Source organism: Mastomys coucha, unplaced genomic scaffold, assembly GCF_008632895.1.
Source record: "Mastomys coucha isolate ucsf_1 unplaced genomic scaffold, UCSF_Mcou_1 pScaffold22, whole genome shotgun sequence".
NCBI lineage: Eukaryota > Metazoa > Chordata > Mammalia > Rodentia > Muridae > Mastomys > Mastomys coucha.
Window position 1 is genome coordinate 220,265,789 of NW_022196905.1, and position 24,684 is coordinate 220,290,472.

The following is a 24,684-nucleotide window of genomic DNA, read 5'->3' on the forward strand; positions in this document are numbered from 1 at the left end:
GGGAGAGGGAGAGAAGGGGAGAGAGGTAGGGGAAGGGAGGGAGGCAAGCAAACTGCGAAAATAGCATCCCTTTTACAATAGATTTCCTTTTCCTTTGATTTGGGAAATGGTCCTGCAATGTTCCTTTCATCTTGTGTGCTAGTCATTCTTGTTCTCTGGGATTTGCTCCACTACGAGTGGCCTGTCTTCTGAGATGTCAGATTTTCTATCGAAATAAAGGTATGTAGCTGATAATTGACTGGGAGTTAGTTTATTTAAGCAGAATGTAAACAAGTGGTTATCACCATGACCATTTTGGCTACTAGACAGAGTATGCAGCTAAGCTAATAAACAGACAAATGTAGCAGGAGTCTGGCAGGGAAACCACAAACCTTTCTTGTTGACAGGAAGGAGCTGTAAAAACCCTAGAAAACTCACAGCTGCTCCACTCCTGGTGCTGGCAAGGCTGAGAGCTAGAGCCCAGCTTCTTCCCTTCAGCTTGCAGCATCCCCAGGCCGGGGAATGCTTTCAGCTCCTTTGAGCACCAACAAAGTGGGTCTGCCTGGGAGGAGGCAGTGAAGAGAACTCTGGGGGCTTAGGAGACAACGTGGCTTTACTCTGGTTACCCGTTGTGGCTTTACAGGGAAGTGCACTTTCTGCAGACCCCTTACTAGAGATATTTTAGGCATAGCTGTCCTGAGTCAGGCCACTTCTGGTCTGCAAACTGGAAGTACTACTCCTTGAATTAGCCCAGCATCAAATTCCTGTTTAGAAAGATTAAGTTATTTCTTATATTCTAGGTTTACACTTGTGAATTATTTGAATGGGACCCTGGCTCATTGGGGAAAAAAAGCAAAAAACCATTTGTCTCTTATGCCCAAGATTCTGGGTTAACCCCAGCATTGCTAAGGGAAGAAAGAAAGAGAAAGATATTCAAAAGGCCTTCTCTCGCCCTGATTCTAAGCGTCTCCTCCACCATTCTGTGCTGGAGATGGATCCAAGCCTGATTTTATCTCCTAATTGACTACTAATCTGATTTATCCTGTGACATAAAATATTCCAGAAATAAATATTTTTCTTTGATCAGACCTTATGCTGTCACATCGGTATGCTGAATGCCTTGAGTTCACTAAGTAGGTGAATATTTCCACATTATTTTCACCTTCTGTCAAAACAATTAATCGAAAATAATTGACTTAGGATTGATGAAAGTACAGACTTTCTAGTAACCCCCTGGGAAAGCAGGGGTAGGATGGGTCTCAACCCTCTGCTGTATCATAAGCTAAGGCTTCAAGATGGAAGACTATTATTTCCAAGATGGAGCTAAGAGTATCATTGTTTTCCATGGTCTTTTTACAGTCACACAATTATATCTGTTGCTTCATAATTACAGGGCAGCATTTGGAGTTATGGTGTTCTCATGGTCTGTTAACCTTCTCACAATCACGGGTCTCTGTGTTCTCCATGTCAAATTAAGGAATAAAATTGCTGACTTCCCCCTGGGTTTATTTGCCCAATAGTAAGACCGAGTTTGAGTTCTCTATTTCTTCCTATGCTTTCCATCTGTCTGTAGTTTGTAGCTGGCCTATCTATAAGCTGTCTGTGTTTGATCTGAATGTGTCCCTAACAAAAGCTTTGTTCTCTGGTTATCGGACAGCAGAGAGACTACCACATGGGAGAGGAACGAAGGAGGCTTTATAGATACCTTTAACATTTGTTTTTTAAACAAGGGTTTAAGTTATTTATATCAACTGACCCCAAAGAACTCAATACTGCAAGCATTGTGTTATCAAGCATCTTCCATATGCTTTCTTCCAATATTTATGGTAGGTATTTGTTGGATGAGGTCAATTTTATCCTGTCTGCTGTTTTCAGCAAATTATTATCATAACACACACACACACACACACACACACACACACACACACATGCATTGCTCTCTAGGTCAGGGACAATAGATGAGTACATAATTTAAAATTAAAATTAGTCATTAGCTTAGGTGGTAGAGCTGATTACACAGGGGAATCCAAGGCAGGTAAGGCTGGGGGTTCCATTGGGCTCTTAATGGCAGGTTAAACAAACAACTAAGAACCCAGTGGGATAGCAGTCTTAAATCTTATGTGATCTCACGGTGTATTATTAACTCTGGCTGTGAGGTCCAGGAAAATGTGTCAGTCTCTTAGAACACAAGAAATGTTTTTATAAAAGTTTATCACCACACAGTCATTTCCTCTTTCATTTCCCTCAAGGTATTGATAAATTATTATGACATATAAAAAGGATATTGAACCTCAAACTAGGACTTGGAACCCTGCTTCTCTATGTTTTCTGGGAGATAATCCCATTTTTATTAACTACCCTTGTTAGAAGTATAGCTAAATCAAGGAAAAAGTATTCACTGCTTCAGTCTTTCCTAGTCTCATAATGCTTTGTATTTCCACTGCAGTTGTTTATGTTCATGATACCAGAAAGTTGTTATAAAGCTTCATTTAGAATATATTTGTTTGTATATTTACATTAATGCATCATTTAAATATAATTTTATTGAAATTTACTCTTTCATCTTAAGTTGCTCAAGTTAAAATGAAAATAACAGCATCTTTCTTAGTGCATATAAAAAAATAAAAAGATTAATTTTATTAGACACTTCCTTATTCCAGGAAGATGCTCAAGTAAATGTTTAATTAGCTTTCTCCAAATTTTGTGTGACAGACAGCTTTCTTTCATTAGGACAAAACACCTAAGATAACCCTTTTTTTTTTTTTTTTGGTTTGGAGACAGTGTTTGTCTGTGCAGCACTGGCTGTCCTGGAACTCACTCTGTAGACCAGGCTGGCCTCGAACTCAGAAATTCACCTGCCTCTGCCTCCCAAGTGTTGAGATTAAAGGTGTGCACCACCAATGCCCAGCGAAGGTGACCATTTAAAAAAGAGAAAAAGTTTTCTTTGGCTCCCATTTTCATGGATTTCAGTCCATTGTGAATTTGTTCAATTGCTTCTTGGCCTGTGGTGATGGATTTGCCATGGTTGAAATCATGGCAGGATACACATGGACAACTCATCGTGGCTGGGATGCAAACCAGAGACAGGAAGAAAAGCCTATCATAATTCTGTTTGAGGACCGTAGTGTGTAGTTCCTACTATCTCACTTTAAGCTCCAGGCAGACTGCCCTACCAGCCCACCCCCACCCCCCACACCCCCCCTCGCGCCCCGTAACCCTGATCCACAGATGAAAGACATACACACATTAGCTTATCTTTTGATATGCTTTAGCTCAATGGCCCAGCTCTTCTAAGTCTTCCTCGACTATTGCAGTCTTCTTTCTACTCCCAGCTCAACACCTCTGAATATGTCCTCAATTTTGGTTGCTCAGTTACCTTTAGTCCTAGCTCAGCGCCCTAAATCTGCTCTCAGCTCCTTGGTCTCTAATTTCCTGCCTGCTACTCCAGGCCCAGTCGGGGAAGCAGCTGAGGGCCCAGGGTCCAGGGCCTTTCCACTTGAGATCTCACATGGCTGGTGACTCTTTCTTTCTCCTTTGCCAGTGGGAAAATTGGAAGTCCCGCCTATTCTGACCAGCTCATTGGCTACTAGCATCTTTATTGATCGACCAAGAACCAATTGGGGAACAGGACTTTCAGCTTTCACATGCAGATTCCTGATCAAAGCATCAGAACTACCCCCTACAAAGGATACTCCTTTGGTGACCTGAGATGTGTCAGAAGGCCACATGCTGACAGGTTTTAATAGAGTAACAGGTCTCCTAGAGTAAAGCTAAGGACCACACTTTTGACAAAGGGGTCTTTGGAGGACAGCTTAGAGTAGAGGTGCATCAGCTGTGATGTAGTATTTGGCTCCATAATGATAACGGTTTAAGGTTTTCCTTAGAGCCATGGCCAGATAAGGTTAATTAAGTGCTTTGAATATATGTAGTATTTTCATCTGGAAACTGAAATCACATGTGTTCTCATTCTTTACAACTCTGATATCTACAGAGCAGAAAGTTGAAGAATTTCCATTCCAAAAGTCGGGAACAAGGTAGATGTTCAATATTTACTTGTGAATATTTATTAAATTTGAAAGTTAAGTAAACATCCATTTTTATATAGCTCCTGTTTGACTTGTTTAAAAGAGAACCATTATTTACCATAGAAGTTGATAATAGAGTGGCTTTTACAGTGGAATCAGATGAAGGGAAATGTCATTAGTCAATCTCTTTTTATCCTATCAAAGATTAATTGGTTTCAGACTATACATTACTTTAAAGACAGTTGTTTCGATATTTCTACAAGGGAGGACTAGGCTTCATGTTCACAAAGTGAAGTAGAAAAATAAAGCAATTACAGATTTCCAAGCAAGCCTGGCATCTAAATGAAATCCAGGTGAGCTGTGAAATTGAACCTGGTCAATGGGAGAATGAACAGCTCCAGGTGCACCTTCCTTGAGTCGGATTCATACGACTCTGTTTAGAGAAGTTGTTCTCTTCTTGGATTCTCCTAATGCAGCACTTAAGCTACCCAGTGTACCACTTTATGACTTAAAATGTGCACTCTGATTTCAGCAAATAGTGATTTAGATAGCAGTGGCTTGCTTTAATAGTATGTCTATAATTTGTTTTAATTTGCTGAGTTGTGAGAACAGAAATCATATTTAAGAAAGCACATTTTGCTTTAACAGATCCAAAATCTGCCTTTTAACATTTTACAAGTGAAAATCCTCATTCTTTTCTCTCCCTGCCTTTAATCTAACATTGTTGATTATCATTATTCACCCAGATAAAATTTCTCACTTCCTGTTTATTTGGCATCTAATTTGGTTTATGAGGGCATTTTTTTAAAAATCCGTTCTCACTTGATTAGAATACAATGTTCCCTGCTCTCAGTTCAGCTTCCATTAATTCATGGCATTTTGTATTAGAAAATATTTAGCATTTTGTTTCTATCTATATTCTCTCTCATTCTCACAAATCTCCTCAAATGGCAGAGTAACAGAAGACAGGAGTCAAAGGATGGGAAGTGAAATGGAACTGGCTAATGACCAGTGTTAGAGTGTTAGTGTGGACGTAACAATTAGGGCATCTGCAGGCAGATTCTCCTGCAAGGGGATATAAAAGCATTGTGGATTCCTAGTTCATAAATGTATAGACCCAGAAACTGTGTCTCTGTAAATTAAATGTCCGATCCAGAACAATAATGACAGGCAGTGAGTTAGAGATCCTTTTCCTGTTGTTGTGAGTATGTGCTCAGGACTTCCTGAGAACGACAGAGAGCCTGTGTCAGTGACCTGAGGAAGGCATCTGACAGGAACAAGTTTGTCCAAAGTACTGGGCAATGCTTTCCAGAGGTTAGCTTGCTAAGTTAGTTGTACACTATAAAAAGAGAAATATTGAGAAGGATAGGGAAGTGTATAGTCATTGCTCTTAATATCTATGCAGCATAAGACACTTATTTTCTTTAATAATTTCAATATTTTAATAATTGTAAAATAATTCAAATGTAGGTTTCTATTGCTCTGTTGGGAATTTACTATTGTTCTATTGAGAATATAAATGAATTGGTTATCTACTTTTGCTTAGATTTTGTGCGTGCTCATGTGAGTGCTTGCACATGCATGTGTGGGTATGTGTGCATGTGTGCGTGTGTGTGCATCCCATAGTCACTTGTTTTACATTCCTAGATCTGGCTAGAGCTCCTAGCTACTTCAAAAATCTTTGCAGAAGAAGGAATCATTAGATTGCTATTCCTGGGGTTGTTCCTCTTTAGTTGCAAGAGATGGACTATTTTATAAAGTATGCATAAAATCAATTTACAATCATTGTTAGAAAAGATAGGCGAAGTCTGCTAACTGCTAAATGGTGAAATCCTGAAAGCACAAAAGAGCCATTGCTAGTAAATGCTGCTAAATTCAGTTTATGAATTAGCAACAGTCACACCCAATGGGCTAATATCCAGAAATTTTATATTAATATTAATAATGATATTATGGCATATTTATATTTTTCAAAGTGTGTTCATGCTGCATTGTTTCTGAGCCTTCCCTACCTCAGGATAAAGAATGAAGGACATTATTCCTTGCTGTTTGTATAGACAAAGGGTCAAAAACATTAAATAGTCTGACCAAATTTACAAGCAGTTAGTGACTGAGCTATCAAAAATAGGAAATGGTTAAACTTTGTTAGCATTCCAGTTGATGAGAAGGTATATAAATCAGAGTGTAGGGTAAATAAAAATGAGCATAAAAGGTATTTTGGTTGACTTAGAGTTCTCGTCTTTCTCTCCCTTCCTTCCTTCCTTCCTTCCTTCCTTCCTTCCTTCCTTCCTTCCTTTCTTTCTTTCTTCCTTTGGCAGACCAGGCAGCATCTCTGCCTGTAGAATTCATTAATAAAAACATAGGCAAAACTCCAATTTTTAAGTTTAGTGAAAGGCCAATTTATATCAGTTTGATTTATTATAAACTTTCAGGATGATTTTTAAAGCTTTCGTAGGTATGGGGATTTATGTGAACTCAAAAGGAAAGGATTGTCTTACTATCCATTAGATAAATGCTCTGTCCTTGTTGCTTCCTCCATCTCTTGAACATCCGTATTTTTGTCAGTGTGAAATGGGGTATGCTATAAAGTCTAGTCAGTTATTGAGATCCCTGTAGACAGTTATTGAGATCCCCTAGCAGTCGGCAGAGTCCTTTACATGTTCTTGCTCATCTGGCTGTACTGCAAAGCATCCTCTTGCTTTCAGAGTGATAAATCGGGACCACAGAATTGTTTCATATCAGCTCTGATGCTGCCAATATTCAAACGTTCTCTCGTGTGTCTTACCGAAAATGTATTAATGAAGTCCTTCATATTCTCAATCATGATTCTAGTAACTAAATTGAGGTATGAATGGCACTTTACAGGTTTAGGTAAATATTCTGATTTTTTTTAAAACATACTTTAAGACACTAACCATTCTTTGGTTTTGCTTTTTCTCTACTAGTAAGAGGAATCTTACAAAATTTTTATGATAATAACTTACTTATAAAATGCTTTATAGAACCTTTGGAATGAGACCACAATCTATTCTAGCTTTAAAAACATCCACATAAGTAATATCCCATTCTGTATTGGTGCTTGCTTTTTATTGGTAATTAAAGTGATCTGAAATCAAAATGAGAGTAATAAATAATGCTCACTTTCAGAGATTCAGGCTGAAAGCAAGCTAGTTCACATGGCTATTAAGGAAAATGAGGTCTTTTGCAATGGGATTTCTCTATTCTAAATGGATGAAGCCTATTTTGAAATTTTTATGCATTATGAAATTGTTTTGTTATAAATATTTCTCTATAATTTTAATTTATCCTCTTGTACGCATATTGGAAAATTCTTACACGTTGGCAGAAGAGGTGATTATGTTCCAAACATGGCTTTAGCTCTTGTAAGCTTAAAGTGGACCTCTTCTCTCTCACTGTGTGGCGTTACTAAGGGGAACTATGCCTCAGAGGTGGGTGATGGCCACACGAATGGAGAGAAGGCTTGCATGGACAAGGGAGCATGCCTTCAGGCAATTTCTCCTCATTTTCTATTTTGTTTTGGACTGTTTGAAAAGTCAAATATAATGCAGTTAAGTTCATCAAGTCACTAGCTAATCAGTATTCTTCTTGATTCTATCTTCACTATTAACCTCCGTTGAGTTCATGTCTTCCTAAGACAATTATATATATTCTTCAGAAATGTAATTATCTCACAGAGTGCTCACAACTAATCTAGAAGATTCAAATATTGCTATTTTACCTGGAAAGGAACTGAGGATAAAGAAATGAATAATAACCCAAATTTAGTAGCTTACCACCACACATATTTACTACCTATGAATTCCTCTAAGTCCAGACTTGGTCTCAAAGGCCAGAGTAAAAGTACTGAACACATTTTCTTCTTGTCTTGGAACTCAGCTGGACAAGAGCTAGATTTTTCCCATTTTGGTCAGTTCTGCTGTAGACAGAAAGTCCGTTTCTTTTGCCTCCATAAGAACTCCAGCTTTAGTGATCTTTTGGCTTGAGGTCATCTCAGATGTTGGAAGCTACTTACGGTTTCCTGCACTTGGAGCCTTTCTGAGTCTGGAAAGATAGCCCATTCCACTAAGTCTGAATCTTAAGCTTTATAAAGATGACACCCATCAGCATTTCCATGCAGCACATCACCTTTGTCACATTCTACATTAGAAGCAAGGCACAAATCTTATCCACATTCAAGGCAAAGAAATTATGTGGACCAATGATAAGGAGGATTTGGGAGGATTGGGTAATGTAGGGATTCTAAAACATATGGCCTACCTTTGACACTAAATAAATTTTCATAGACACACAGATCAAATTACAGCTAAATTTCACTGAGTTAAATGTGATTGCCAGGTATAGACTGAGAATAAATGTTGCTTATAGCATTATGTGTTTGGATATTTGGTTTCCAACTGGCAGCACTGTTTTGGAAGGTTGTAGAAGCTTAGTAGGTGGGGACTTCCTGGGGGAAATAGGTAACTGAAAAGCAGGCCTTGATGTTTCAAACCCTTATTTTCTTTCTTTGCTTCAGGGCTGCTGGTGCAATGGACCAGTAACCCCACCCCTCAGCTGCCATGTCTTTTACCATGGGCTGCACCCCTCTAGTTGTAAGCCAAAGCAAACCCTTCCTCTCTTTAGTATTGCTTCTTGTATTTTGTTATGTCAATGAGAAAATATATTCTCTGATCTCTGTGGAACAGAGATCCACAGAGATCAATCCAATGCAACCCCAGAAGTCTATTATCTGTACCTATTCTGATAGACATTTTAAAAAATGATCTTAAATAGAACTTCAGTGATAAAACTTCTGTACATGAGAAAAATCAACCTAAATGACCTTCTGAAATAAAATGTGTATGTTTCATATCACATCTTATGTTTAAAAACATGAACATGAGACTGAGCTTAAATATTAACTAGCATTAACAAAAAGAGACCCATTTTTTGCTTATCTATAAAGTGTTAAATGTTAGCAAAGGAATGGCTAAGGTAGCTTTTCTATCAAATAAGTGTATTTAAATATTCACTAACGATAGTATTTGTAATACTTATCTGTTACAAATATAACTTAGTTTTTACCCTCAGAATCATCAGTGAGTAGCAACACTGTGCTTTCTGGTCTGCAGTGGTCCAACTATGAAGGTTTAATGGGTTGGAGCTAAGTTCTTAGGGTGTAGTTGTCTGGTCCTGTCTCAGAAGAAAGACTGACAAAGCTGAAGAGCCGATTTTTAAACCAGATGGAATCTGATGGCCTCTTAGTAACAGATCCTGAGTGTTTTTACATCTGTGTTGTAGGGGTCTTCAGATCATGCTACTTATAGAGCGGTACAAAGCCAGAGGTTTCCTGCCACAGTAGGCTGAAGGAAGTAAGAATCCATGATGTGTGTGGGAGATGTTGATTGGCCTTCATTTCTCTATTGCCCATCCTATCAACAGCAGAAGCAGTTGCATGCGGAGCAAGAGGACTTCAGGCTAAGCCTTTCTCACCTGTCATAGACCAGCTAGGTCATCTTTTCTACAGAGGTCCAGTGAGGAGAGCACCTCACAGTTCTTCCCCTGTCCAGACATACCCTGCATATTTCCAACTAATAATTTCATTCGACAGGCTGTATTGATTGAAATGCTGTTCCTAATTAATTATTAATTAAGTATTAGTTGCATCTTATCATGGAAACATGTCTACTCCTGGTCCATAAAAAATGGACCAGGAGTAGACATCCCATATCTAAAAAGTATTGTTTTCCCACAGCATCCTGATGTGCATTTATTTACGTATCTAATAATAATTTTATTTGGGGGGATTAATAATTGCCTTCTAGTTGTGTGTGAGCTACTAAATGGGGGCAGGTGGTTAATATTTAATACTCAAAGCTTGAGGAAATAACAGAATGGTACAATATGGAGTATATAATTGATGAATAAACATCAAAAGTGTGTCTGCCTCATCATTTTTGGACAAAAGGAAGAAAGAATAAACAGTGAGGGAGAAAGTTTTATTAATTCAGTTCAAAGCTAAGATTCATTGGCTCATGAAGTAAAATGTATTACAGTAATGTCTCCTTTTAGTTTCAAAGTATTGTGGTGACTATTGATAAGTTAACAAGATTATTCAAGGGACTGTACAGAGACAGTGCTTTCCACACCAACAGCATGAAATTCAGATGTCAGTCAAAACCTATAGTCTATAGCCTAGTCCTGGGAGAAAGCACCTGTCCTTCTAGAGAAATGAATAACTTTGTGTTCTTTATTCCATACATCTCCAAAGCTCAATATGATGAGCTCTTTGACTATTCTCTGAGTTTCTCAGAAAAGGACATATATGCCTCTGTACTTTATCCGTGAGTCGGAAAGAGCAGCTATCATGGTAATGCGCCTACACTTAACACTTTGTTTCGGTCCTCTTTTTGTAAACATGCATGGCTATTAAATCTGTATCAGTCAGAGTCCCAAAAAGGAAACAGCAGTCACAAATGAGAATAATTCCAGGAGAGTTCATTTTAAAAGGGACTCTTTGCAAAGTGGATGTGTGGAACACCGCAGTTACCTGGTTTGATAATAGAAGAGCCACTAGCACTCCTGGGTCTGAAGGAAAGAATTTCCAGGAAACACACAGAGAGAACTAAGCAGCAAGCATCAATGTGGACACTGCACACAGCCAGCCAGGAGCTGGAAGGAAGACAGGGCATTCTGCATCACAAATTCAAGCTTCGCTAGGGTTGTTCTGTTCGCCTGTCAAGGTCCTCTCTAGTGTAACACACTTTCGAAAGGCAGAACCTCCTTTGTTAGAGTCTTTAGGGATCAGGCTCCAGATACAGAAAGCAAAATGAGGAGGGCAGGCCAGGGATATGGAGAGCCAAAGGGAAGACTGTTTCTCTTGAACACTGCTTCCAGGCTGTGAAAAATAGAGCCTGCAAGGGTGAGTTCTTCATGATAGGTGAAGCACCAAGCAGTTGGTGTTTATGAGGAATTTAAGCACTGAGAATCTTGTTTTATTGAATTTGAAAGGAAGAAAATAATCTAACTCACTCATTGGCTGGGTCTATACACTAAGGCAAATGATCAGACCCTCCCCGCCCCATTCACAATCTACCATATTTACATTGTGAGTTGCCTGTCATTGCAAACTCTAGAGAAATTGGAAGGTTAGTCTGTCATGTGGCATTTAATACACTGGATTTCTGAAACTTAACTTGCTTAGATATTAGTCAGGATCTAGGTTTTCTGGAAGGGAAACTTTGAGACACATGAAAAAACTGCAAAAGACCCTGCAAAGGCAACTCTGAACTGATGTAGCTTAAACTAGAAATGGAGGTACTAACGGGTCACTACTAGGACAGAGAATGGGGCGGGTGAGCGATACTGGATGCATTTTCAAGAAAAAATACTTTCGAGGTATAAATTGGATGGCATTGTGTCATTATCATTTGTTCATTTGCTTTGCTATGCCATAATGATATCAAACACAATCTGTGCCAGGTGCAAAAGAACCTCAAGGAGATAAACAACCAATTATAGAATGAGGAAAGTCTTTATAACAAATATTAGGGACAAAGGACAAGAACCATCTATATATATAAGGCCCTAATAGATGAATATAAGCAGGTCAACTATAGAGGGGAAAAAGAGGAGGAGACTTGAACCCACACATTACAAAAGGGAGATCTCAGATACCCAACAAACAGCTAAAAGTCAGCTTCATTGAAATTATTGTAAGAGGCAACCCCTACCCACAGCTGACAGGAAAACTTGTTCTATCAATGTCTAAAACAGATGAAGACCTGACGTTTTCATATGACAAAAAAAAAGTGTTCTTAAAGTAAGCCACTGTGCGCAACAATCCAAGTCCAGTTGAGGTGTGAGGGCCAAAGAGATGTAGCAGTTATTGTTTTGAGTCTCTCTGTTAGAAAGTTATTTACACATGGTCCTCAGACCCATGCAGAAGAATGTTATAGCAGCAGGTTATTTTTAATTGCAACGCAATCAATGCAATGAAATGAATCAAATATCCATCAAAAACAATAGGGATGAAACACTGTGTACAGTTACAGAAAAAATTTACATCTGCCAGTAAGAAGATACCTTAGCTGTATGGATAATGTTAGCAACTTTCAAAAGATGTATGAACAAGAGAATATATTCAGTGTGTATGTGGTTTTTGCTGGGTATACAAATAATTAACAAACACCAACACGTTAGCCTCTGGCATGTTGATTTGTGATATTACTCTAGAGAAAAGATAGGAACCCTGCATGGGGCAGCAATTGTCTCTGTGTCAGAGGTAGAGGTTCTATAGGAGAAAAGACTCAGACAAATTTTGGTCAAACTTCATTATTTTCCCCCAGGTAGTAGTTTCACTGTGTTGATATTGTGGGTAATCATTAAATTTCATCTAAGAAATTAAGCAGTTTTCTGTCCAATAAATACACATAAAACACATTTAAAAGTCAGTAGATTCTCCTGTCTTCACATTCTGTAGTTTCTTATTAATTTTGCCTGATTTCCAATGACTTTAGAGGCTTTGCTTTTATATCCCAGATTTCATTTTTGTATTTGAGAATTTAGAACATTAAACACTAAACAGGACAGATGAATGCAGAGGAGTATCCATTTGACTCACAGCAGTGTTTCTTCTGCCACATGGGAAGCACATTTCTCAAGAACTGAATCGAAGCAGTGGGTTTTGAGGAGTAAAACCTATAGTTACGATTAATGACTGAATTGCAAAGGGTATACTAGTTGACAGAGAATGGTTGAGAAGTCAGCACACAATGTGCAAGATGGCTCAATGGGTAAAGGAAGTAGCAGGCTGGTTGGTGACCCGAGTTCAGTGACCTGAAGGGATTGAGAACATGTAAACAGGAGAAAAGCAGCTGTACAAATCCATGCACAGAACTCAAGCACATAATATACACACATCCACATACAATCACACACAGAGACATACACAAACAAACATATACACAGATACAGATACACAAGAACATACATTCACAATCTACACACATACATACACACACAGGCTCACACACAAATATATACACACACATACACAAAAAAATACATTGATAAACTCACTCATCACACACAAACATACTCAAGCATATATATACACACACTGCCACACAGACCTGCACACATAAACATACACAAACATATACACACTTATATAAAATCATAAATTCACAAACATCCACCACACACACACACACATACACACACATACACACACCATGCAGTATTAGAAGTTAGGAAAAAAAAAGCATGCTTTGCCCCACACAAATATTAGATAGCTGTTCAATAGATTTCTTCCTTCTTCCTTTTCTCTTTCCCTTTCTTTCTTTCTTTCTTCCTTCCTTCCTTCCTTCCTTCCTTCCTTTCTTTCTTTCTTTCTTTTTCTTTTTTTCACCACTTAATAAAGATAACAGTAGTCATGAAGATGTTCCCATGGAAGTAGTCAAATGCCTTTCTTTTTATAACTTCTCCTGCTGCTTTGGGAATTTGCAGATCCTCTGAAAGCCATCCTTTTTTTTTTTCCTGCATTCTTTCCCAGGAAGCAGCAGGCAGAATATCAATGGCTCGACTTGTAAGTACTATCCCTGGGAGGTATGACAAGGAGAAATTCTAACTGGGTATTAGCTGTGTTTGCTGAATGTGTAGTGACTTCTTAAACTATTCTAGTCATTGTTTAAAGACGTGTCGCTAAGAAAATGAAAAAGTCTATATATTAGAAAAATGGTTATGTGTGTACAACAGGGGTTAATAGGCAAAATATATAAGAAATATGTAAAAGAAAACTCATAACTTAATAGCACAAACCGAACAACACAATTATCTAATCTAGAAATGGACAAAAAGTGCTGCTGAGATAGTTCAGAGGGTAAAAGAGCTGGGTGACTGGGTTCAGCATCCAGGACTCATATGGTGGGGATAACTGACTCCCACAAACTGTTCTCTGACTTCAGATAATCATACACATGAACACATACACACACACACACACACACAGCATGTACTCACATATGCACATACATGCACACACACAAATAGAAGTACTTTTTAAAGATTAAAGACTCAAATAGATATCTTTGCAAGGATGAATATAGAAGGTCAACACATAAAGGGACAGGTGCCCAAATTCACCAATTATAAGAGAATGTACATAAAATGAGATTACTTCCTACCTGTAAGAATGTTTACTATTAGAAAGAACAGGGATAGCAAAATTAGCATTTAGCACTTTTCTATCACATTATTCTTTTCATGAATATGTCCCATGAAGGCTACTCATTTAATTCTCAGACTGAATCTTTTCTAAATGTTTACTGATATTAACTATCTGCTTTATTTTAAAGAAAAATAAATAAATAATTGCATTACATTTTCAATAATCTCAATAAATTTTCTTCCTCTATCATCAATAAAATCATCTGATGTTTCTGAAACATAGTGACAAAGCAAGAGCTATGTTTTTGCTTTGTTAAACAAACAACCACCACTACCAACAACAACAACAACAACACACACACACACACACACACACACATATGGAAATAAAACAAAAACAAGGCTAGGTTGGGACTACTTATAGTAATGTAAATAAGATACACTAGAATTTACTTGATCTCCTAGAGATGATATTATCACTATGGTCAACATATTAAAAAAGCAAGCACAAAAAACTAACCTCTCTTTTTAAATTGGTAAAACATTTTAAAATCCCTTAATGGAAGATTTTTCTATTTGTTTTGACACTCACCTACAAACTATGAACTATTTATGGACTGGCAGTGTCTGGGTAATTTTTTTCCTTGTTTTCTCAGTCCTCCTGTGAGATTACTTTTCTAAACACGAGTATAGAACATGTACTGTGGTTTCCAAAGCTCTTAGTGAGATACTCCAAAGATAGAGAAAATTTTGAAGCATGCAACACTCATTGCCAAGACACTTAACACTGACCCTGGGCCCAGATATGTCCTGAGACCAGTTCCAGTAAGCCAGATTCTTGCAGTGTGTGTGCCTCTTTCCCATGACCAGAGTTTCCATTGGTTTTAAAAGAATTCTCCAATTAGGAATCTGATTGAGAAGATACTGCTGAGTACATCTTAGATAAGCATCTAGACTCTACTGAATATTAATTTAAATTAAAATTATTGGTTTGAGGGACAAGATCATTTTTCAGTTAATGTATTTATTTATTCACTTTACATCCCAATCTCAGTCTCCCCTCTCCTTCCAGCCCACCCTCACATGGCCCCCTCTCCTCATACACCCCTCTCTTAACCTCTAAGACATGATCTTAACTTGTGACACATAAAATGAAAAGATTATACATTAATATGTAGTCGCATGCTAATTTTTCTATGTAAAAGGCTGTGGTAGTCTCCTCAGATACCAGAATCTCAATGGATAGGCCTCAAAGGCATTCCTACACTAGACCATGTGATCATATAATAGTGTATTAGAACCTGCTTGTAAGAGCCTTGGAGAGCTGATCATACACATCTCTACCAACTCTGTAGTTGGTAATAGTATGTCAGTAGTATGGCACCTCTACTTGAGGTGTTTATACTATAGATAGATAACAGATAGTTCATACCACCCCATCCTAGCTTCTGAGAGTCAACAGTTAAACATTTATTACATACCATTGTTTTTTAAAAAATAAAAAGGCTTAGGATCTACACCCCTAGGGAACTGTCCCTTCCTTTCCCAGCAGCTGTCAGTTTCTAGTAACTCGATGTCTTATGGGTGAGATTGTGTGTCCAATCCTCTCTCCTTGCTGAGATTTGATCTGGCTTATGCTTGCATGGGTTTTGTACAGTGTCACAGCTGCTGTGAGTTTGTGTGTGCAGCTGTCCTATGTGTTCAGAAGACAATGTTTCCTTGGAGTCATCAGCTGCCTTGGGATCTTAGACTCTTTAGAAGTTGGGGGAGAGGGGATTTAAAATATCATTTTGAGCAGCACTATATTCAAAACTTTCAAAGAATCAGGTCTTCTCAGTAGGTGCAATGGCTCCCTCCATCACTGCCTCTGGGAGGATGGTTGTGCCTATCACAGATGCTGATCTTGGTAAGTCTGTCAGGAATGTCTTCACCAAGGGTTATAGCTTTGACTTAATATAACTCGATTTGAAAAGAAAGGCCAAAAATGGGTTGGGATATATCAGCTCAAGCTCTCACAACATGGAGACCACTGGATGGCAGTCTGGACCAGGTGGACCGTATGGTGGTTGACGTTGAGGAGTGGAACACACATATCACTCTGGACACCGAGGTCACTGTGGAAGACCAACTTACTGAAGCTGAACTTCGGTTCATCCTTCTTGCCTAACACTGCGGAAAAAGTGCTAAAATCAAGAAAAGTAGAAGACCTCGGCTTGTGATGTGGACTTTGACATCACTGGGCTCTCCATCTGGGACATGCTGCTGCTTGGCTGTGAGAGCTGGCTGGCTAGCTACCAGATAAATTTTGAGACCTTGAAGTTCTAAATGATCCCGAACAACTTCACAGTTGGCAACAAGATGGATGAATTCCAGCTTCATATCAATCTGAATGATAGAACAGTTTGGTGGCTCTTTTTACCAGAAAGTGAACAAGAAGGTGGAAAATGAGTCAAGTCCTGCCTGGGCAGCAGAAACAGTAACATGTTTTGGAAATAAGTGTCAGGTGAATTCCAATGCCAGCTTTTCAACCAAAGTGAACAACTGTAGCCTGATTGGCTTAGGGTACACTCAGACCCTGAAACAGCAGTCATCAACCTTCCTAATGTGACAATTTAACAGAGCATGTCATGGTGACTCCCAACCATAAAATTATTTCATTGCTACTTCATAACTGTAACTCATTGCTAATTCATAACTGGTATGAATTGATATGTAAATGTCTGATATTTCTGATGGTCTCAGATGACCTCTGTGAAAGGGTCGTTGGAACCACCCACTCTCAACTCACCCCTGCAAAATGGTCACAACACATAATTTGAGAACCACTGCTACACCCAGGTATCAAATTGACACTGTTGGCTCAGCTGGAGGGCAAAGACGTCAGTCTGTCATCCACAAGCTTGACCTAAGATTGGAACTTCCAGAATAAATGAATATTGTACATTCATCAATTTAAAATATTTTGTAACATAGATACCTTCAGAATTTAATGTACCTTTTAACCCTGTGAGTTAGAAACTGGAACTCCCTGGTTAAGGTTGACTCACTCTGAGGTGCAGCAGAAGGCCTATTCCAGAAGGATTTTTTAGCCTTTTAGAACTAGTTGAGGAAGAGCTCCCATAGAGATGTCAGGCTAAAATGGAGGCTGCAAATGTCCAGGCCCTCTATAAATCTGCAATGAGTCCACAGATGAAATTGTGACTCCCTGAGCATCTAACCCTGGTTTCCCAATCCTATCTTCTGGGAAACACATACACACCTATGTGATGGGGACTTTTTAGATAGATAGTCATATCCTGTTCTTTTCCTGGCCCAACAGTTACCTGTTTTGCAGTAAAAGTAGGATTCAGGGTGTGGTTAGCTATTTCTTTTGTGCCATTTTAGAGTGGAGACAATGGACATGATAAAGCCAGTCATTCAGGACTTAATTTTTCCTTGTGTGTAGTGTTGTTTCTTGTTGTTCTTGTTTTTCTTGTTTTTGTTCTCCTCCTCCTCCTTCTTTTTCTTCCTCCTTCTCTTCCTCCTCCCCTCATTCTCCTCCTCTTGTCCTCCTGCTTCTTCTTTCTCCTCCTCTTCCTCTTCTTCTTTCATTTGAATTCTTTTTCTGACATTGCACCAGCATATAATATAGCTTCTGTGATCTCCAGCTCTGAGCTGGGCAGATGACTGTGGTCACACCATGACAACACTAGGGATCTAAACTGACTTCTGTTATGCTTTCTCTCTCTCTTGGTCTGTCTCTCTCTCCCCCACCCCCAGTTTAATGGATACATTTTAGAGTCTCCCATTTTGTATGGAATTATCGCTTTGCCCTCAAATGCTTTAATAGGCCTCATTTTAAATAAAACTTGAATAAAATATTGAAAACTCAAAAAGAACTTTCAAAAAATAAAGTAGAACATATAAAAAGGGGAAAGGGAACACAGGTCAGAATGAAATCCATTGAACTTTGCTCTCTGCAGCTTCATCTGATCTATGAGAATGGGAAATACATTTAGCTGAGATGTTTTACTTTCTTCTTGACAGCAGCACAGGAAAATTCACCTTAAATGAAAGCAATAAAAAGCATATCTGTTGTCAAAATGAGTTTATAGCAACACTCCATTTTTCTCTTATGAGTGGTCATTGCTCAGTGCATTGGATTTTAGAATTCTATAAGATACCTAAACCCATTGCTTGTGATTCATCAGATCTGAGACAGAAACACTGAGTACAAACTCAACTCAAGCACACACACACACACACACACACACATAAACATGACAGAGATTCTCCACCAGTTAAGACTTTCAATGTTAAGCTTTTGATTCCAAATGTGGTTTCTTTTAAACATAACATCTTTAAGCATCTGAGAAGATATATTTTATAAAACTTCAAAGTTGGGATATACAGGTCTATTTTGGCATTTGTTAAATACGGTTTACAGAAGTTGACCTGCTTTGCATGATATATGTCGATGTATGTGTATGTATATATGCATGTACCTGTGTGTAATTCTCTCTGAGTGTAAATGCACCTGTGTATGTGTATGTATGTACATGAACCTGGGTGTGTATGTGTTTGTCTCTGTGTGTGCATGTGTGTACACCCACCTATGTGTATGTGTTTGTTTGCATGCATGTGTGTATGTATACATGTACCTGTGTGCCTTTGTGTGTGTGTGTGTGTGTGTGTGTGTGTGTGTGTGTGTGTGCATCTGTGGCTGACTGCCTGTTGTTTTGTAAAACATGGAGGAGCGTGCTCAGGAGACAATGAAGGAAGCGTGTCATAAGGCTGTGCTTTAAGAAAGAGGCTCAGATGAAGCATGTCTCCCCATGCTAATTAAAAAGCCAGGCACACAGCTGTATCCACTCATTTTCTCCAAAGCCTCTTGATAGGATTTTTGATTACTAGGAAGGGGGGTTTGCTTTTAAACCTTGTGGACTCTGTCCTTTACATTTTTGTCTTTCCTCATGTGGCACCATTTGGCAGTTACATGTCATTGAGCCCTTGCTTGCTGATATGGTTCCAATGTAGAGAGAAGCAACAGGTATTTGCTGTTCAACACTGCTGTAGGTTTTAGCCAGAATATGCAAGTCTTTCCACTGACACGCTTATTCTAGGCTTTCATGAGTTAGTATAAATATATGGTTGTCTCAGTTTAAATGCTTTCTTTTTTAATAGAACTGAATGCCTTCCTTTTCTAGGTTACATGTGCCTAAACATCTCTATATGTTAAGAGCTGTGCTATTATTTAATAGCTATAATATAAATATGTAAAAAGCATACCACTTATCATTTAGTACTACAGTTATTTAAATAATGGTGAACATGTCTGTGACCCTTGAGCATTATTTTACTCAATGGTGAATGTGATCACACTCATAGGACTCTTTGTACACATATTGTTTTCTATTATTATCAATGTGCTTTGTATAAATATTTGAAAACAAGTAACTTAGGAGAGCCCAATGGTGAGTCTCCTAAAACTTGCAATCCTAGCTTGATCCTGACTCTAGCAAAAGGAATCATGTCCTATGACTCTTAACTTGTGAATGGAGTCTTTCTCATTTCCTTCCACTATTGAGCTCTCACCATCTGTTCTCCACATATTGGATGCTATTTTTGAAGCGTGAAAAAGATCACCTCACCTCATTTCTTGGCTCAGGACCCAACAAGAGTTTCCTCTTGTAATGCAGTATGAGGTCAATGTTACCATAGCATTGCCTTTCTTGGACCCTGCTTCTCATTCCTCTCTTCTTCTCTTTGAACTATCAGTCACTTTGGTTTCAGAGCCTGGGCACTTAGTGTTTCTTTGGCCTGCAGAGAGATTATTCCTTCTTAGTTCCCACCAAGTTGGGACGTTTCTCATGAGAAATTATTTAAAGTCACAGAATCATTAACCTAGCTTTACTAGAGCTGGTGACAAACATAGTTCCACTTAACCACACTATGTTGTTTCAATATTGTACATCCTTTCCCTGTTTTGAATTTCCCACCTCTCCCCGATGTTCACATGTGATCCATAAAGAAATTGTTCCTTGTTGATGACTATGTTGCCTTTCCTTACCAGGTACAAAAATATGAAAAATAGAGAGCAGTGAAGGTCAGGCAAGCACTGTGGTACAAGGTGGCTTAGGGTATGGGATGCCTGCAGCACGTTGGTGACCAGTGTTTTCAGTGGCTGTGACATATAGCCATCCATTGAGCTCTGACAGCGACTTTGACATAGAAGCCTCCAAAAGGGAGAGAATGACCCAAGGCTGAAGCCCACTTGCAGCAGTATTCCATTGGGTCTCAGGGCACTTTAGGATCTCATAAATTCTGGAGAATCTTCAGGACTTTTGTTTATATGTGTTGTGCTAGCTATGGATACTTCCCACGTTAGAATCAAAGTCAGAAACTTTCAAAGTTCCAATTTATGTAAAGTCACAAATAATTAATATAAGTTAAATCACACACGTTTGTAAAATCTTTATGGGAAAACAAAACCTATATTAAGAAGGTAGCAGTTTTATGTTTGTAAATCTCTTTAAATTCTGAACCATGAGGAAACATGATGTGTGCACTGTGTATAAGGTTTTGTGACATTATAGGCCATATGATCCTCTACTGTGTCCTGGACAAAGAATGAGGATTCAAAAGGAGACTATTACCCAAGAATCATTATGGACATGAGTTTGACCTTACACATCTCCTGATTACATCAGACTTGAAAACTTCAAAACTGTGGTAAGAATAATTGCCAGGATGAGCTGGATAGAGAAATGGTTCAGCCTTAAAGGCTAGGCTTGCAACCAAAATGTCAAGAATTGCAGGGAGTTGATATGCTGACACTATCTACATGGGAGCAGGGGCTAAAACACTGGCTCAAGAAACAGGAGATTTATGTTGACACTCTAATCTCCCCACTCTCTCCTTAATCATATGTCTTGGTAGAGAAGCTGCCTATCTCTGAGTTCTGTTTTCTTGTAAGTTGAAAGTTAAAGTTGGATCCTCACTTTCCTCCCAATGTACATTAGAAACAAACAAACAAAAAAAACAAAAACAAACAAACAAAAAAAACACAATAGAAAAGTCTGTGCTTAGAGTGATCTAGTTAAAGGGATGAGGTCAAGGACCCTGGCATAAGCAATCACATTTTAAAACTTCTACAAGTAATTCTGAGCAGCTTTGTTGAGACATATGAACCAAAGTATTAGATGCTTTGGTGAAATTCCCACAGAACTGTGATAGTGCAGTCCAGCTGCTGCATAGTAAAATAGCCATCTCCCTTTTCCCTGGAAAGGAAGGCAATACTTGTTGAATAGATGCATTGGTAGTCCTTCCATCCCTTGCCTAAATTAACCTATTTTCTAGTTCATGGAAAAAATAGTTTTATAGGTATATTATATAAATCATTTTTCAATAGGGATGTATAATCTCTTGACAGGAATAAACAAAATCTAGGTTGCAATTGATCATGTGAAATACTGGGACAATTCCGCAATTGTTTTGATGAGACCTTGAAATTATTTAGCGTTACATTTGTTGGGGCTAATGGCTTATGGGGAACAACAGATTAATGGACAAATGCTTGCATTTATATTACTGTTTTCTGTTTAATGGCTTGCTCATTAACTCATGACTTTGGTCTTAATTGGGGGCTGTTTATATGTAATGGTGGTGTTTTCAGATCTAGTAGTGTGATCAGTTGTGTCTGTTTCTATTCCCTAAGGCTAATAGAGTTTTAGTTTAAAAAAAAAACAAAACCTTTCATTAAGCAACCTGAGGGAAACTCATTAGATTCACCATTTGTCCTATTTCTGAAAAGACACAATGCCATCAGGCACAGTCTTCAAAATCAGAACATCTAATGTCAAACTGGCTTCTTGTTGATGAATAGGTATTGACAAATTATCTCTAAAGCTCAGTTTTCTCTCCTGCAAAATGGGCAGTAATAATCCAATACAGATCTGAGATGGCAATGTGTTAAAATTAGCATATATATCTCTGAAATAAGGGAACTGAACCTAAGTGTCTCTTGGTTTCTCACCTTGCTTTCTTTCACTATCTCAACTCACCAACCATAAGTTTTGAATTGCCATTGACAATTGTCTTAGAAGCACATAGATCTACCTAGGTCTAGCGTGAGATTAATGAATCAGCCTTATTGACTTTTAATCCACTTTTCAAAAGGATGAACAACACGTTGAATGTTTAGATGCTGGATAAGGACTGGGGGTAGATTGCCGCGGGAATAACCTATGAATGTCTGCCTGACAAACTCTTGATATTGAATGCGTAGAATTGAACTAGGCTCTGTACATACTTTATATATTAATATATAGCCCTGTGTTTGAGAAAGTATGCTAGTTTTCTATCATTAAAATACCATAGAAAATCAACTTATAAAGAGGAAAGATTTTATTTTGATTTCCAGTTTATATGTTTTCATCAGTGATTCAACAGCACTCTTGGCTTTGACCTCTGGTGAGACAGTGGATCTTGACATGAGTACATGGAAAAACAAAACTGTTCAATTCATGGCTGGGAGAGAGAAAATAGCAGGAAGAAGAGACTGGTCCTCACTTTCCCCTCCAAGGGTACATATACCCTTGACCATCTAAAGCCATCCCCTTAAACCTCAGTTCCTGAAGTTTCTAGTGCATCTTCATAGAGCCAAGCTGGGCACCAAGCCCTTGACAGACAGGTGGATATTCCAGGCACTTCAGCAGTGAGGATCAGGAATGGGGTTCTAACACCCAGAGAACAGTTGCTTAGTCAGGACACAGGTATTGTCTTCACCACCTGTGGATCCTAATTTAGAATATGCTTTTGAATCGTGAAGAGGTATTATGCTTTAGTTTCATTTTAAATGGTTAAATATTTCTTTTGTTGTTGTTGTTTTTATTTCTTTCTTTATTTATTTTTGCTGTTGTTGTTTTTGAGACAGGGTTTTTCCGTATAATCCTGGCTGTCCTGGAACTCACTCTGTAGACCAGGCTGGCCTTGAACTCAGAAATCTGCCTGCCTCTGCCTCCCAAGTGCTGGGATTAAAGGCGTGCACCATCACTGCCTGGCGGCTAAATATTTCTTGCTATTTTAATGAAATCTGCTGCTGTTATAGCCTGCACAGCTCTTAGGATATTTGTTCTTTTTGCTTTAGGTAAATACAAAGGGCACGACTTGGCTCATATACATAGTCAAGAAAGTCTGGAGGATTTCCATATTCCTAAACTTATGTTGGTTTCAGGAATATCCACAAATAAGTCGTCTAGAGAGCAGAATAGAAGAGCTATAGAGAGTCATCTTTTACCTACAGGGCTGAGCCATTTTTTTTTTGACAGTTCATATTTTCAGCAGAATATATGGATCTTCCAGATACAACCTGCAAAAGAAAGAAAATATCTGCAGACTTTTTTTTTTTTACTGTTTCATATTCTTTCACCTGTGTGCAATAGATCTTTTTATCATTGGAAAGGGAAATGGAATAAGATGGAGGTAACGGCAGGGATACTTAGAGTTATAGGAGTCTGGAGCCCCATCACAGTCAGCATTAACCTGAAGAACCACATGCCTCCTTCGTGATCGTTAGACTTCAGTATCATGGTGTGTTCATAGAGAGAAATTAGAAGTGCCAGCCATTCAGTGTAAAGGGACCCATGTGGCCAGAGAGCTACAGTGTGAAAATCACTTCTTTAGAGAAATGAAAAACATCTTCCATACACAGGATGCATCCAGACTAAAACTGTGCTTACATTTGCTTTTATTCATAGTTTTCTTTAAAGTCTGTCGAACATTCATATGTGTATAATTTGGTACAATGTGTTTTGACATTTCAAAGATGATTGCATTTACCTAGAAACAAGCAAGATGGCCTATCACTGTCAGTAATTATTGCAATGATTTTGGAGGATATTCAGCCTTTGGGAAAAATGCTACTTACCAAAAGAGCCACTTATAGATATGTATTTATAAGTGCTCTTTGAGACTTCTCAATGAACAAGCTAACATATACAAACATCATTTTATTTACCTTTGCAATCACACTTAAGGACCTCCATGAAATATTAGTTTTTTGTCCTTTGGTTGTATGTTGAGAAGATTCATTAGCTTTCCAACAACTTGTGCATATTAAGAAGTTCAGAGGATAAAGATATAGCTACTTAGCATATACATCACACACATGATACCCTAGGTTCAATACACACACGCAAGGTGTATATAAATTCTGTTGGAATATGATGTGAGACATGAAAAAAGCAATACTCTGATAACAGCCAGACATATGACAAAGTCCATATATTTCCATATATTTGAGCATATAATCAAGCTGCATAAACAGAAATGATTAGGTAGAGTAAATTTCATCTCTGGACATTTTTTTATATTGAGGATCCTCCTAGAAATGGGCATCTGCCTACATGGAGAAAGTATACTCAACAAAGTGTTCAGTCTCTGTAGTGGGTTAAGTGAGAAATGGAGATATTAAGGCTTTCTGAGTAGCTTTTCTTTTCATTGATTCAAAGCTTATGTACTGAGTTCCTATAAA

The 24,684-nt window shown here is 38.3% G+C and overlaps 1 protein-coding gene and 1 pseudogene across 23 annotated transcripts in view; both read left to right on the forward strand.

Annotated features, from left to right (window-relative positions):
• The window catches only part of Inpp4b (inositol polyphosphate-4-phosphatase type II B), a 752,337-nt gene that overhangs the window by 459,121 nt on the left and 268,532 nt on the right, over positions 1-24,684 (forward strand). The gene's annotated exons all lie outside the window — the stretch shown is intronic.
• LOC116069652 lies at positions 15,451-17,148 on the forward strand (annotated as a pseudogene).